The 15,655-nt window shown below is 40.3% G+C and overlaps 1 long non-coding RNA gene across 1 annotated transcript; it reads right to left on the reverse strand.

Moving 5' to 3' along the window:
• Positions 1 to 3,005: 3,005 nt before the first annotated feature.
• Positions 3,006 to 11,320, reverse strand: LOC147653653 (uncharacterized). Its single transcript, XR_015285640.1, has 2 exons — positions 5,427 to 11,320; positions 3,006 to 3,507 (listed from the first exon to the last, which is right to left on the reverse strand). It is a non-coding gene; the product is annotated as an uncharacterized LOC147653653 (long non-coding RNA).
• Positions 11,321 to 15,655: the final 4,335 nt, after the last annotated feature.

A 15,655-nucleotide genomic window follows, 5' to 3' on the forward strand; every position in this document is an offset into this window, starting at 1 on the left:
TCAGTGCTAACAAGAAGGCAACAGAGCATGAAAGAATTGATCATTATTTCTCTGGCACTGGCTCTTTTTTCCAAAGCCTAGAGGTCTGGGGACTGGGATTTGGGGAGTGGTAATGGAAAGGGGTCTGAGGGATGGAGGGACACCCGCCATCTGTCTGCTGTGCCTTGCATCCAGGCATGGAGGGGGACAGACTCTTTAGCAGAGCCTGCTGTGACAGGACAAGGAGCAATGGTTTTAAAATAGGAGAGGGTGGATTCAGACAACATAAAAGGAAAAAGATAAGGGTGGTGAGACAATTGCATAGGTTGCCCAAAGAGGTGGTGAATGCCCCATCCTTGGAAACATTCAAGGTCAGGTTGGATGGGGCTCTGAGTCTTCTGCCCAGGGCAGGAATGTTGTGGGGGGCACACACTGGTCAGAGGGCACTAAACCAATGGGAATTGCTGGCAGTGAGGCTTAGCTGCTCAGCCCTTCCCTTCTGCTGGGTCTCTCCCCTATTAAAAAAGATGCCTTGGTTTGAGAGACATGAAATATTAATCAGTTGTGCCACTTATTCTAGTGCAGCTTACCATGCACTGGAATCCCAAAGTGCCTTGAATTTTGTCTTAGCCTCATACAGATGCCTTGAAACTGGCATTTGGCAGTTGTCCTGGTGATTTTATAACAGCCAGGGTTTTAGGATTTTCAATGCATTTGCTGCATAAACTTGCCCTTATATGGGATAACATGAAATTCCACGAGTGAGAACAGATGGATTTTCTTTTGCTCTGCTTTTTCTTTCCATCTAGGGGAAGATTTGTCAGTCTAATTTTCCTTACCGCCTTTTCTGTGGCTAGAAAGAGGAAAAGAAATGCCATGAGTGATCTCACTTAATGACAACCAGTCTTTCATGGCCTTCGTATCAGGCAGCTCGTGGAAAAGGATTTTAAAATCAGCCTGTCTGTGAATCTTCCTTTTCTTCTAAATTAACCATATATTGCAATTTCATAAACAATTATTTCAGTCTCTTTACTTCTCAAACACAGTATTATTTATCATTAAAGGATGCTTTGAACATAAAACTATTAGGATGCCCCTTATTAGAGTGGCTTACCATGGCTCCCTTTCTAATGAATTTTTTGCTTTATGACTTGCTGGCTGAGTTTGGGCTCTTACTTTAAATCACACAATTGATTCAGTGTTCAAAGTCAGTTTATCAGACCGTATCTTCATGAAATTGCCTGCCAACAGAGCAGCCGAGGCAATGAAAAATTAGGATAGAAAACAAAGTAACCTTGTTTTTATAAATTGTCAAACATTTGGGCTTTGCTTCTGCAACCCTTAAACTCAGAAGGGCAGGGAGCTTCTGACGCCAGCCCAACAAAGCCAAAAACAATCCTCTGGAGTGGCACTGCTTCCTTCTGGAAGGGGCAATGGACAGCCTGGGACTGTGGCAGCTTCTCTGACGGGTTTGTCACATGGCTGGCTCCCTTTTCCTGATTTCCCAGTGAGATGTCTGCAAATGCCTGTGCTGTAAATTCATTTTGCCAGTGGAGTGCACAGGGAAGGTGTCAGGCCCCAGGAAAGCCATTGCTAATGGAGACATTTAAAATTGTGCTGGGCACAGGGTTGGGGGTGATTTGTACTTAGGAGATCTGAGGTCACAGAATCGTGGTATCATTTAGGTTGGAAAAGATCTTTAAGATCATGGACTCCAACCATTAACACAGCACTGCCAGCCCACCACAAAACCACGTCCCCAGGTGTCACATCTATGTGTCTTTTAAATATCTCCAGGGATGGTGACCCAGCCACTTTCTTGGGTAGCCTGTTCCTAAAGTCAAGGGCAAAAGCTCGCCTGCCCAGGGGATTAGATAAACACCTCATCACCTTGATAATCAAATTTATGTGCTTTTATTTGTCAGTGCATCAGTCACAGCAGCTCAGCTGGGCCAAGCTTGGTATGACACATACCTCAGTGGTTTGTAGGCAGGGACAGAATATGACCCTTTAACAGAAGAAAATTCCATGATGTAAAATCTCTTGGTACTTATGGATTAAGAATTACCATGGTAAGTACTTCCTGAATGTGGAAATGCTTAGTTTGGGTACTTGGACAAAAAAAAAAGCCTTGCACTGTGATGCAGTATAAACTTACAAATACTTGACTGCACAATGCTGCCAAAACAATTTGCAATTGGCCAACAGAACAAAGAGTTAAATAAGTAACCAGGAAAAATCCCGATTTTGAAAGAAATATCTCATTTTGCATCTTCTTCTCAGAGAAAATGATTCATATTAAATGTACATTAGATCTTTATACAAGTTTTAATCACGTTTTAAAATACAAATATGAAGTATTCTCCCTTCAGGATTTTGTTCTTGAAGTGCTAAAAATTTGTGTCAAAACAAAGCAGCTTGACATTAAGTAAGGGAAACACAGTTTGCTCCAACTTCTCATGAAACCAAAGTGACACAGACCAAATTTTGGTTTTAAATAAGATAGTGCATCCCCACTTGAAGTCAATTTGTTGTGACTGCTGACAGAACTTGATTCTGTAACCAATGAATGTTGCTGCACTGTACAATAATCACAATAATAACTTCATAGGACCAAGTCATATTATCTGAAAAATAGTTCTTAATTTTGAAATACTTTAGAGTGATTTGTCAGATGCAGCTTTTCCAAAATTGTTTGTTGCAGCTTGGATGTTGCTTTTGAATAACCAGATACTCACTATAAAGCAGAATTTTCTGGTCAGATACAGTTTCCATAACACTATGAAAATCCTGTGGCTCCCACAAAGAAACCTTGATATTTTTTAAATGAAGAATGCACTGAATTCTGTCAGGGAAACCAAGACATTAAGAAAGAATGGAGATTGACACTTGAATTTGTATCATACAAGGCATGTAATTGTAGAAGTGCTACAGAATGAAACATTTTGAGTAACTTGGAAGAATCTCGAGCTTCAACTTCAGTATATTCTGCATTGAGTATAATGAAGATAATATTTCAATTATTCCAATTGTAAACAGAAGGTTTTATTAGTGGAAAATTTAGATTCTGCAAAAGCTGGTTTTATATCAGGAAAGGAGCCAACAGTTTAATGCCAAAAAGACTTTTAATCAGCTGTTCAGTACAGGGTCCATATGGCAGAAAATAAGACCTGTAGTCTTTGATCTTCCTTGGGTTTCATCAGAAAGAAGGAAACACATGATCAAGACTACTCTGAACTGTAATTAAATGTTGTCCTCCTGTTGACCCAGTTATCAAAAGCTGCTTCTTCTTCATGTGAGCTGGAAAAGTCAAAGTAAGGTTGGTATGACAAAGTGATGCATCTGGGTTTGGAAACTAGCATGTAGTAACTGTGCTGCTCTAGTGGGCCAAAAAAATAAAGTTACAAATGCATTAATTGTCACTTTGATGGTGCTTGATGAAAAATACATACCTGCAAAAGCAGAAAGGGTCATAATGAATTACTTTTAACTGGAACCTTAGATCCTTGGGTGTTGTTTTAATGTTTTCTGCAGAGCAAATAAACGAAGATCTTGTTAAAGTAATCTGAATAACTTTGTCTCCTATCTGAGGAGCAGGTAACAAGCCTTGCATTACCTGGCAAGGCATGGAAGTCCTCCAGGAAAGCCATCTGGTAGAAGAAGGCATGTTTTTTTTAGAAAAGGAGTTGTTTGATGACCAGTTTTTGGAGATAGTAGGAAGGTGGAGATCTGGCCTGGAACTGGGTGGGACAAAGCTGAAGCTGCCTGCCCAGAAGCTGAAGACCAGAAGGGTTGAATGCTAAAAAATGCTGAGGAAAGGAATTGCTTGCATGCCTTGCTGTTAGCAAGCTTTAGCTTTGTATAATTTCCTGATCAGTTTTTAGAGTAAATCTGGTGTTTAGATACTCCTCTGAAGGCTCTGTGAGGAGCTTGCTCTGTCACATCCCCCATGAACAAGAAAACCAGACCCAGCCTGTGCTCACAGCCTGGGGCACCCTTGGGCTGTGCAGAAGCTGCGGGTAAGATTTGGATGAAGCAGGAGCTGCTTTCTAGGTCAGGCAAATGAAATACATCAAATTGGTGGCTATAGGGCATTTATTTGGCTTAGGAACTGAGAGCCCTGGATCTGAAGGACACAGCACTCATGAACAGCCACCCCTATTAGCACAAAAAAGAAGAAAAGGGAAGTTTGGGCTCAGAACTGTAACTTTTGCACATGAAGCTTATCCAGGGTTTTTCCAATTGGATTAAAGTTTATTAATTCTGGTAAGAAATAGTGGGGTAGATGTAAATGTAAATGGAGGACAAGACAGGAGATGGCAAAGAACTTTGAAAATCTGCAAATCATTATATGAGTGCCTGTTCTGGATTTAAATGTGTTAATATAAATTAATTATGAACTTGCAATCAAAGGGAAAAGTGGAGTATTTATGGAAGGGGTACAGTGTAGCATAATCTAAAAATAAAGTAGCTTGGGCTGAATAAGAGAAAAAACGGGGCCAAAAAACTTCCAGTCATCTATCTCCAGATTCCATGTGTTGATGATAATTTGTCTGAGTTTGTTCTCCAGTGCTGCAGAGTATTATGAGATCAAAAAGGCTGACCCATATGGAAATTACTGCTGTAAAATAAACGCTATTCCTGCTGCTTTTCTGACATGAGTGAGGTCTGATAACAATGCAAATCACAGGAGTATAGAAAAATGCAGTTCAAAAATTATATTTTAGAAGAATTTCTTCCTTTTCCAACAAGTCTTTTGAATATACATACACCCTCCTGTCTGGACACAGACACCAGGACACAGGTCTTTGGGGGCAAGAAAATCCCATGAAGAAAAGCTGCTGGAATTTATTAGGACTCCCTCTTAAAAAAAGAAGTACACATGATCCATCCCCCCAAGGAAAAAATCTGAAACATTTCAGTTGAAATATACTGAAAGAAACTCAAATAAAATATCTACCCTTACACCTAAGTGTTAGACTCTGAAAAGATTTAAATATATACAGACATTAAAAGGAAGTAAAACTGTCCTTTGTATCTGGGCCAATTAACTTGATATTGTATTGAGACACTACTTAGATCTTCATACCTGGTAATGTGGTATAAATTTCAGCAAGATGTGTAATACCAAATAATCACCACCTTTAAACAAGAACATTCTAAAGTTACAAGACTCAATGTGAATATAAAAAAATCTCTAGTATAACAATCTGAATTAATCTGAATAGTCTGCAATAATTTTTAAGTTGAAATAATTAATCTAGTTGTCCTGTGAATGGAGATGAACATTATCATCTTTTCTGGGCATGTGTAATTTGGAGTCTTTTCTCAAAATCTGTTAAAGGGGTTACTGAAGTAACCAGTGCCTCTATAGCCAGTGAAACCAGCTCATTATCACAGCTGAATAAACAAATTTCTCTTCCAGCAATACTGATTTCTTACAGTACCTGTCAAGATGGTTCTAGTAATTATACTTCCTTATCAAAATGGAAGTCAGGTCTCTTGTTGATCAAATTCCTAATACATCTTTGGCACTGCCTGGGATGTGAGCTGGAAGGAAATTAAATGCTGATGCTTAAGGCAATACTTTGATTTAAGCCTGTCGTAGATTCCTTGGCATCACCTGTAGAAAGAATGTGAAGAAAATGACTGGTTGTGCATGAGTGCTCCATTTTTTTATTCTTCTTTTTATTTCTGTGCATTTCCTCACAGTTTATATGATTTGACTACCAAATTCTGAGTTCAGTCAGCTTTTGGAAAACAAAAGTCTAATTTTTTCTCCCACCCCTAATGAGGGAGAAAAATGTCAGATATGAAAATATCATCATTTGCCCTGCAAAATTTAATCCTGTACATGAAAACAATGCTGCAAACAATGAAAAAGCTCACAATTTCACTGGAGAGCAGATATCAACCTCACAGCAGGTCTGCTTCATTGTGTTCTCCATCTTTTCCCTCACTTGTAGAAATTTCTATTGTTCTCATGTCTCCACTCCTCCAACTTTAAAAGTTTTAACTTTCTTTACAATTCAAGATAAATAGATTTTCTTTAAGAGAAAAGCAGTGTAATGTTTGCATGTTAGCTGTTCTCATGGAAACAATCAATATCAATTCCTCTAATATGATTTCACATTTCCTACTCTATGGCTTTTGTAAATAGTCATTCTGATGAAATAGAAGACAAACTGGTGTCCTATATACATATACCCCATCTGATGTGTTTTCTTTTTACTACAGCAAAGTAAAAATTGTAAAACCAATCTTGGATTCATATTTTTTCCAAGACACTTCTCCAATTTCCAGCAATTTTTAGTTTTGAAGCTTTCTCATCTAGAAATTGTATCTATGTAACGCTGCCTAACTGTCCTTGACAGATCTTCCCCATAGGAAAGCATCTAGAAGCTTAGAGAATTTATTTATATTTATTTATTTACATCCAAACAAATCAGGATGTTATGAAATAACAGGATATTATGTCCTGCAATGCAATTAGGCACTACATGTGCAAGTGCTTTATTTTTTCTGCTTGTCTTTGACCTGTTGCTTGATGGTTTCATTGAGTGCCCTGTGGTTCTAGTCTCATGAAAAGTAATGACTAATCATTCCCTCTCTACCTGCTCCATGTCACTTATGTTTTTCTAGACCTCTCCTGTGTCCTCAGTTAATCTTTCTTCAAAATGAGGAAACCAAATCTTTTTGCTCTCTTCTACAGCACAGATGAGTCAGAAATAGGAAACAATCTGACTCTCCTTATCTGTATCCCTCCTAGTTGTAAAATCTCATTTTTACAGTGGCCAGAGCCTCTCAGAAGACTGGGTGCACCATGGCCTTACGGAGGACCAAAAGACAGTTTAGATTCCCTTCCTGGTCTTTTTGCTGCTCAGGGGACAGTCTTCATTTTGCAAAGCACTGTCTGCAATGACGTGGGAGTAGTCCTGGTGACAAAAGCTGACATGAGAACTCGCTGTTTGGAGCATAGAATTAAGGTCACTTCACCGTGTGCGCTGCTCTGCATTCATCTGCACTGCTTTCCTCTTGCTGCTTTGTTAGCTGGGCTGCCCTGGCAGATCTTTCTGTAACTCTGCCTAGCAAGTTAAATGCTGTCTCTCCAAAGCACTATCCCTCCTGGATTAAATAAAAAACAAACCCAGAAGTGATAGAGGTTTACATGCCACATCTCTTTGGAGGTTTCTTTTTCTCCCCTTCTATTTGCTTCCAGTTGTTCAGCACCCTAGAGTGAAAGAAACAGAAATAAACATAAGAATTATTTTTTTTCCAACTTACTTTGCCTTCCAAATTTTCAGGCAAGCCATTTCCTTCAGTTAAAAACTGAAGGCAGAGACTACAGGTAGGTTCCCTGACCTACCTCTGGCATGTCCATGAGCAAAATTTTAAAGACCAGGCTATAAAGACAGCTGCAAGGAATGGCAGAATAACTGCTGGGAGTGAGAGGTCTGTCTGAGAACTCCTCTGATGCTGTAACCAGAAAAGCCTGAGACATGGGATCAATTTATTCACAATGAGTCCTTGCTGGCTTTGGCACATTTTATTATACAGAGTGAATAATAATTGGTTTCATTGGTATATGGCTCTTTTATATGTGTTTTTTAGGATGGAGATACATCACATGTGTATTTTATCAGTGCTCTGTCAGTACATGGCAGCTGAACCCAGCAGCAATGACACTATTATTTAGATTAGAGTTTATATATAGATAGGCTGTGAATTTTCACTTTATTAATGGCTTTGCAGGACTTCTTGTCTTCTATGCAGTATAAATATGAAATTAAATCATGTAAAGAGGTGTAGCTTTTGTTGTACAACTTCATAGTATCAGTGGTAGGGTGGCAGGAGAAACCCGAGGAAAGCAGAGAATATAAAGGGGAATGCAAAGAGGACTAAAAGAAGAGGAATATGCAGAACAGAGTGCTGCATAGTGTTGAAGGGGGATTTAAGAAAAACAAAGCTACTCAAAGACTAAAAAAGATTTTTTTGACTCCCAGGGAACCAATTGAAGCTTCTTTGGAGCTAGTGATATATAAACCTGTGAGGACGAACAGACAGCAGAAATGCAAAGCATCCATGCTTACGGCAAATAATTCTTGCAGTAGGCATGAGCTGCCTGCCTGCTGCTCCCTGCTGTTCAGAAATGTCTGCAAGTGATGCAGTGGGAAGTGCAGGAACACATCTGAAGGATTGTTTAGAGACATATTCATTTACTTCAGATCTTATTCTTAACTCAAGGAATAAACACCATTAATTCTGAGCCATTCACTGAAAACATCAAATCTGCATGATGTGCAGAAAATGAAACAAAAGACTGCAGAGACCTTTATCTTTAAAGGCTTTTTTAAAATTCACACTGACAGCCAGTACCTCACGCTCCAAAGATTGAAGAGTTTATTCATGTAGAGGTTAACTGCAGTCAGAGGAAGCGGTTTAGCCATGCTCAAACTAATCCAGAACTGGGACAGCCTGTCAGTTTAGGTGGGAGCTAGTCTGGGGAGCTGTGCCTCGGGCATTGCCTGATGCCAGTGCCCCAGCTCTCCCATCCTCCCAGCTCCCTGAGCCAGCCTGGCAGCTTGTGATGCTGTGCTCTGAGCAGGATCAGGGAAGTAATCCACCAGCCAATTTTGGGCACCTGTAATACATTTTGCTTTTCTATTTAAGCAGATCACTGGTTAGAGGGAAAATCAGAAGCTTCAGAGCAGCTAATGTAACCTCTACCTACATTTATTGTATCCAATCATTACAACCACAGCTTATTAATAGCAATAATTGAAAAGAAACTTTGCTTAAAAGTGAGGTTTCTTTTCCCCTTAGGCTGCCAACAGCTTTCCCGTATATAATCTCATTTTTCAACATCATTTCATCTATCAGGCTGGCTATAATAAGTCTTTTACTTCATTTTTTAGTGCTTAGTCACCCAAGTGAGCTTTCTCCTGATATTTTTGTTCAAGCTCTTCTATCAAGACAGCAGAATCTGGAGCACACATAGACCCAGACCGAAGAGAGAGCTGCGCAGGGGAGCAGGCGGCTGCCTTGTGTCATCCCTAGCAGCTCCTTTCCTGACATCCACTTCCCATGAGCGTGGTAGCAGCAAGGTACTGTTGGCTGTGTTTTCCAAAGGGGCAGGAAGGGAGGACCAGTTTCACTCTGCAGTGATATCCCCAGACATTTCTGACAAGGATCAGATGGCAGATTGCCATCTCTGAGGACAGTTCCCTTCACCCTTGTTTCTGTCTCTGATCAATCCACAGTTCTCAGCCAGTCACTGAAGTCTCCCACAGTTCCCATACACTTTCTGATTTTGTTTTTGTCTCGTTGTCATATTGACAAGGCCATCCTTCCATCCCTCCCTCTCTTTTTTCCCCCCTGTTTTTCTAGTTCCCATCTATCACAGGTGGAAGAGGAACACCAATGTGATACAGTCAAGCTCACCTTGCTTAGTTCCCCAAGCAAGGGACAGGCTGCACAGGGAAAAGCTGCACACACAGGGCTCACACATGAGAATTAACAGGGATTTTTACCATGCACAGTGAGTTGGCACAGCCAGTCCTGGAGGAACGTGAAATTGCTCTCCCCAGTCTGTCTCTCTGTTGGGCAATGGGCAGCACCTCATTGCCAACATGTGATGGTTCCACCTGGAGAAATCTGTTTCCATGAGCTGTTGGACATTTTCAGAACAATGCCTCCCCCCAATCTCTGCTATTCTGTACTCCTCAGGGACTTCTGGCTGGATGTCAGCATAGGCCATCAGCAAATGTCTCTATGATACCACCTTCCCAGCACTTTCAGATATTGTTCTCCAGTGGCTTTTTGATCCATGGCCCATTCCAAGGCTCACCTCACTATATTTGTATTACCCCATCAACCACAGCTCATGATGCTCAGTAACTCAGCCAAAGCAAAGTCATGATTCTCTGGTAATATCATTATTTATAAACAAGTGTATAAATAAATGTGTGTCTGTGGGTGTTTAAGTTCTGTTTTATATTCACTTAACAGCACATCTCAACTGCTCTTTGTAAAAGACAATGAAAAAAAAATTCTGCTTGCCCTTTTCTTTGCATAACCTTGAAGTGTATGTGTGTGCATGTCTGTTACAGCTTTCTGTGGAAAAGGATGTGTCCAAGGATGCCAGCTGAGGGCCACAGAAGTCATTCAAGAGACTTGACTGCCCTGATCATTCCTGTGTTCAAAACAATTCCCTCATCCTGCTAATTCACTTTCAAAACATGTTCCTACTCTGACATGACTCCCTTTCTTGCAGAGAGAATCTGTGACAAGTTTGCAAATCAAGCTTCCCCTCTTCATCTATCAGTAAATTGTCAAATCCCTTAAAATGTAGCAGCTGCCATTTTCTCACAATATTAAGGAGAGGGATTGCTCCTAAAGCAAAGGAGGAGAAGAAGGTTAGTATTAGATTTCCTTCTTTTAGCCAGGCACTTGTGTTTTCTTCTCCATGGTGGTGAGTCTTCTTATGGAAGGCACTTCCTATTGCCTGTCAGTGACAGCTTTGAGTGATCTGCAGCTGACAGCACAGCAGCTGTCAGTCAGGAAGAAGCAGGAAGGCAATCAGGTGCCCACATTTATTTTTCTATGGCTGTACTGAATGCTCCAGACTACCATCTTTCTTACAGGGAAGTTACATCCCCGTGGTTGCAGACTTTGTTCCATTCATATCCTGTAGATAAATGTGATGGTAGCAGCTGCCTGTGTTCTCAGACAGCCTGAAAAGCAGAAAGATTCATGAACTTATTAATTTTAAAAGGAATAATAAATGGTAGTCGTCAGGCATCAATGTTATGTAATATGAAGATGTATTACCCCTGCTCACCCAAGCAGGCAGGAGTGAGAGGTGATCAGAGACGATGTCAGTAGCAGAGGTGAGCTGTCCTGCAGGACTGTGCAGCCTGCTACCACACCTATTGTATGTGCTCCTGTGGACTCTCCCTGCAGCCAGGTTTTCACAAGCTATTCTCACTCGTGTGTTCAGTGTGGGACACCAGGGAGCAGCTGCTTTGCACGTTGCCCTATATAACTGAGTTGCTTCAACTTCCCACAAGCCTATTTTGGGACTTAGCAAGAGCTGAGCAGAAGGACAGCTCTCTTCTCATAACATCCCCTTCCACAAGCAGAGCTACTCTCTTCCATCTTCTCCCATGTGACCCACACTCACATTTGCCTCTCACAGCCTCTTTCTGAAGCTTTCCCACACAGTATCTCCAGCAGCTCGTAAGGGGGAGCAGTAGCAGATGGGTTCCTTGTATCAAAGGAATTACCATCTGTTATTTCTCTTCTCAATTTCGTGTACTGCTGGCAAGAATTTGACTGTTTCTCCTATTCTCCCTTGATCCTCTGCTGCCCAGTTGGGCAAACAAAGGTAGGCAAATAGCAGCATCCCTCTTGCCTTTTCCCCTGCTTGTTCCTGGAACTGCTGTGAGCAAGGGTGGCACTCCACACCCAAAGGTGGCTGTAGCTCCACTTCATATACTCCCCATGCCAAGCTCCATCTGCTGTGCCTTCAGAAAATCCTGATCATTGAGAAGGAATAAAAAAACCCCTAGCAAGACAACTTCACAGAAACTCCCAATTAACTTCATCCCCCTCCCGAATGGTAGCACATATCAGGAAAGGCTCTGGCACTACAGGATTGGTTTACTCTCATCTTACACTGTATTCATGTTTCCCAGCTAGATGCATTCAGATAGCTACTCTTAAAATACAACACAACACCTTTCTACATCTCTGCATTGACAAGACTTTCTTTTGAAAGAAAAAAAAAACCTGCCCATGTTCCCCTGCAGCAGACCTCTTGGAATTCAGTCATGTTTTGGGCACTGAAAGGTCAGGGTTGGAAACTGCTCCATGCTCATGATGTTTTTCTAGTTTGCAGGTTTAGTTAGAGTCCATCTTTCCTGGACCTCAAAAGTTCATTCAATAATCTCTTGGAGGGGTTTGGGTTTTTTTCTGTTTCATAAGAATAAAGCTCTTGATTGTAAGAAAATCTGGAACAAAATACCAGCCAGCCTTGATCTGGCTCAGAAAGCATAAGGCAAATGAAAATAGCCCAAAATATTACAGCAAAACAAAACACAAAGAAAATACCCTTAGAAAGCTTTATGGGTTTCAATTTTTTTTTAAAGGATTAGATTTCACGATACAGAATTCACAATAAACAATTTTATGCAGTACCTGTTTCGTCTATTGCAATCCATGTCTGTAGGTTGAATGATGTGATTATTAGAAGAAGCATTTGTAGTATAAATGCAATTATTGGAAAAAAAATCTAGAGAGGATTTTAAAATAATTGTTTGCAGTACCCTGCTTTGTGATAGAGCAATCATTTAATCCAAGATGTACCAGAGTGATTGGGAAAATTCCCATGGAAGTCAGTCTCCAGTTCAAGATCTTAATCTCCTAATTGGACTTTGACTCCTCTCTTAGCTGAGGAAAATAATTGTAGCTTTGATCCAGATGCCTCCTTTGTAATCCATTGTTTTAGTGTTTTGAATACACACCACCCATTCCGTATTAATATTTAGATAAAAACCTAACTGAATCCAAGTTTATAGGATAATGTCATAAACCTGGCATCTTTCCCAAATGCCTCACTCACTTAATAGAAATGTAATGTAATTTACTTTGTGCTGTGTGTTTTGCATTCATTGCAATGTGTGTTTAGAAGCTGAGTGCTGAAATACTAGCTTAGAGCTCTTGAAAAAAATCACTAAATCATATGCTTTTTTTTAGTATCTGAATCAAATTTTCTTCACATTATCAACACAGCATTACAATTAGATTCCACATAAAAATCTCAGTTTGTCTCTCAGTGATCACTGTCTGTAAATGTTTTTAGTCATTGATGCACGACAAGGAATGTAAGGCAAATGCTAGCTTTAGCAGAAATAAGTGCTTTTTGAAGCTATATTTAATAGGTGCACTGCAGATTCTAGGCTTTCAATTTCAAGACAAGAGACATTATATAGATATTTGTTCTCTCACACTAATGACTTCTGAGGAGAAAAGCTAGTCAAAATGGGATCATAACCTGCAGTCTGATTCTTATTTTATAGTCAGACCACATTTCAAATGTGGGATCTACCTATTGTTATGCCAGCTGCTTTTGCCCATGCTGTGGTGGTAGAAGGAAGCACAGGAACTGAGCAGCTCTGCACTTCCACTCACTCCAAAGACGTTGGTGGTGACTTGACATAATAAAAGGAGGAAGGAGAGTGGAGGAATAATGTATAACCTCATTGCACTTCCCAGAAACACACTAAAGATGACAAAGAAATTGATTTGTGAGAGTCTGGAAAAAACACAACAAAACAGAGGGTTTGAAAAGTGCCAGAATAGAACTGCCAAGAAAAGAGGGCATTGTCCTGCCCCTTTTGGCATTGAGGACAGCATCTGGCTGCGGGTGTAAGCAGCTGTCAGAGGCTTTGGGCACCTCTGCTGGAGCAAAAAGCCTCTGCTCTGTGGAGGGACCAGGTGTTCCAGACAGAAAACTCCCTTGGTCATCCCCACAGGTGCTTTCCCCACCTCAGGCCAGCAGGCAGGCCCCGAGGAGCACTCCAGATACTTGCCATTTTTAGAGCATTTCTGCTGTATATCTGAGATAAACCATGTTCTCCCTTCTCCTCTCAGGTCTACATCTGTTCAGTAAGGAACACTGTGACACTGATTTATGTAGGCTAAATTGCTGGCAAGTTGTTTGGACAAAGGATTCTTAATGGGCAGGTCTCCCTTGTGTCATAGGAAAGTGAACGGTAGTTTAAATAGGTATAATAATCCTTTTTGTGCTCCTTTCAACCATTTTTTATTTGTGTTCTGAGTCTCTGCATAGAGTGGAAGAGCAGTGTCCTGGATCTCAAGCCTTGGGGCAATGCTATCAATTAAAAGACTCAGCTTACATTTGTACCAAGACCCAGTGCAACAACGCTCGCAGAAAAAAACATCCTTTCAGGCTGAAATTATATTATTCAGTATAACAGTTAAAATTCACATTTTTTTGCTCATCTGTAGCTTTTCTATATGCAAGTATCAGCTGGCAGCTTAGTTATTGCTGACTGTATTTTCTAAATGTCCTTAATTTTTTGTAGTTTTCTTGTAAAACTCGTTTTTGATTCTCTAGCCCTTGCTCACTACACACAAAACATCCTTCCATTTTCGTGAAACATTTTCCCTGATTTCCTTGTTGAAGTGTTCTGTTTTTACTCCATTTTCCTTTCAGGTTCCATATGTTCTACACAAGTGGTTTTCAACCTCCAGCTTTTTGAAGCCCAAAATTATTCTGGTGGAATTATGGTTTCCTGTATTTAGTTTATTATCCTGACATTTCAGTCCATCTGATAATAGGCTTAAAGAAAATTAAAATTATTTACCTTTGCAGATCCTTTAAAGGCAGTTCACAGAGGACTCACATAAGGGCACTGCTGTTTGAAAGCCTTTCTTCTGAATACTGACACTCATTAATCAGAGAAACATCATTACATGCCTTATTGTTTATTAGCTCCTGTGTTTGGTTTGTCTTAACATTCTCCATAAACTAATTTTCTTTAAACCTATTACCATTTCTATTGGACTAGGATCTCGAAATATCTTTTTAAATTTCATTTTGCTCCCAGTGTCTCCCTTTTATCTCTAGGCTGGCCATTCATTACAAAGATGGTGCTTATATTCAGCACTCGAGAAAGATGAAGCTTTGGCAGTCTAACAGCCACTTGTTTATTTCCAGACCAGACCCAGCACAGTTCCCATTGAGCCTTCCCTCAGTGCTTTCCCCTTCTTTCCCCTTTGAGGAAATCAATGCCATTTTCATTAACAATGACAGATTGGTCCTCATACCTTTCTTTTTCTTATTTGTTTTTTTCCTCCCTTTGGCCACTCTGGTGAGCCTGCCAAACACTGCTAATTAGCAGTTGCTTAGATTTGGGCTCTGGTGCTCTGAGATGCTCCATACAAATGGACTCTCAGGGATGTCTGTGCATGCTGTAGGTGCAGATTCAGCCTTCTGCCATACACTATGGGCTGCTTTTATAGATGCATTGTCACTAAGGCACGAAGAACCAATAATTCATTTCATATAGGTCATTAAATGCTCCTTAAATGATCAGAAATTTAAAGAATCTCTTGTGTAAGATTTGAATTGTGTCATTTTCGCTGTCCTTGAATATCTGTTTGTTTAAAAAAATGTGTAATTAGTACTGGAACCTGTTATCCTTAGTTTAGGAATCCACTAGCATCACACGTCAGGAATTCAAAGGAATTCAGTTTCATGCCCATGGAATGGATGCAATCAGAATGAAGCTTGTTCTATGAAGGTATGTGGAATGACCTGTAGATGAAATTGGTTGAAATATTCATGCGAATGTGGTGCACAGGGCAAAATGAAGAAGAGACAGCAATGCCAACCTTTAATAAGACCAGGGCATGCTTTTTTGAGCTTGAGGAGGCAGAAAACATAAAAGCATTGTAGCAGGACTTAAACCAGTGTTAGGTGATCATACCAGGGCAGTGGAATTATTTAAAATGCCAGTATCATTGTTTTAGGGCTTTCTGCACTGATAAGTGAGCTCCTAAAGGTACCAGAACTGTGACTGAGACCAGAGCTTTGCTGGCACCACTATACAGTAACTTGAATCCATAGTTCATGGGCATTCCAGAAAGC

The sequence above is a fragment of the Cyanistes caeruleus genome, chromosome 4, assembly GCF_971803275.1.
Source record: "Cyanistes caeruleus chromosome 4, bCyaCae1.hap1.1, whole genome shotgun sequence".
NCBI classification, from domain to species: Eukaryota; Metazoa; Chordata; class Aves; order Passeriformes; family Paridae; genus Cyanistes; species Cyanistes caeruleus.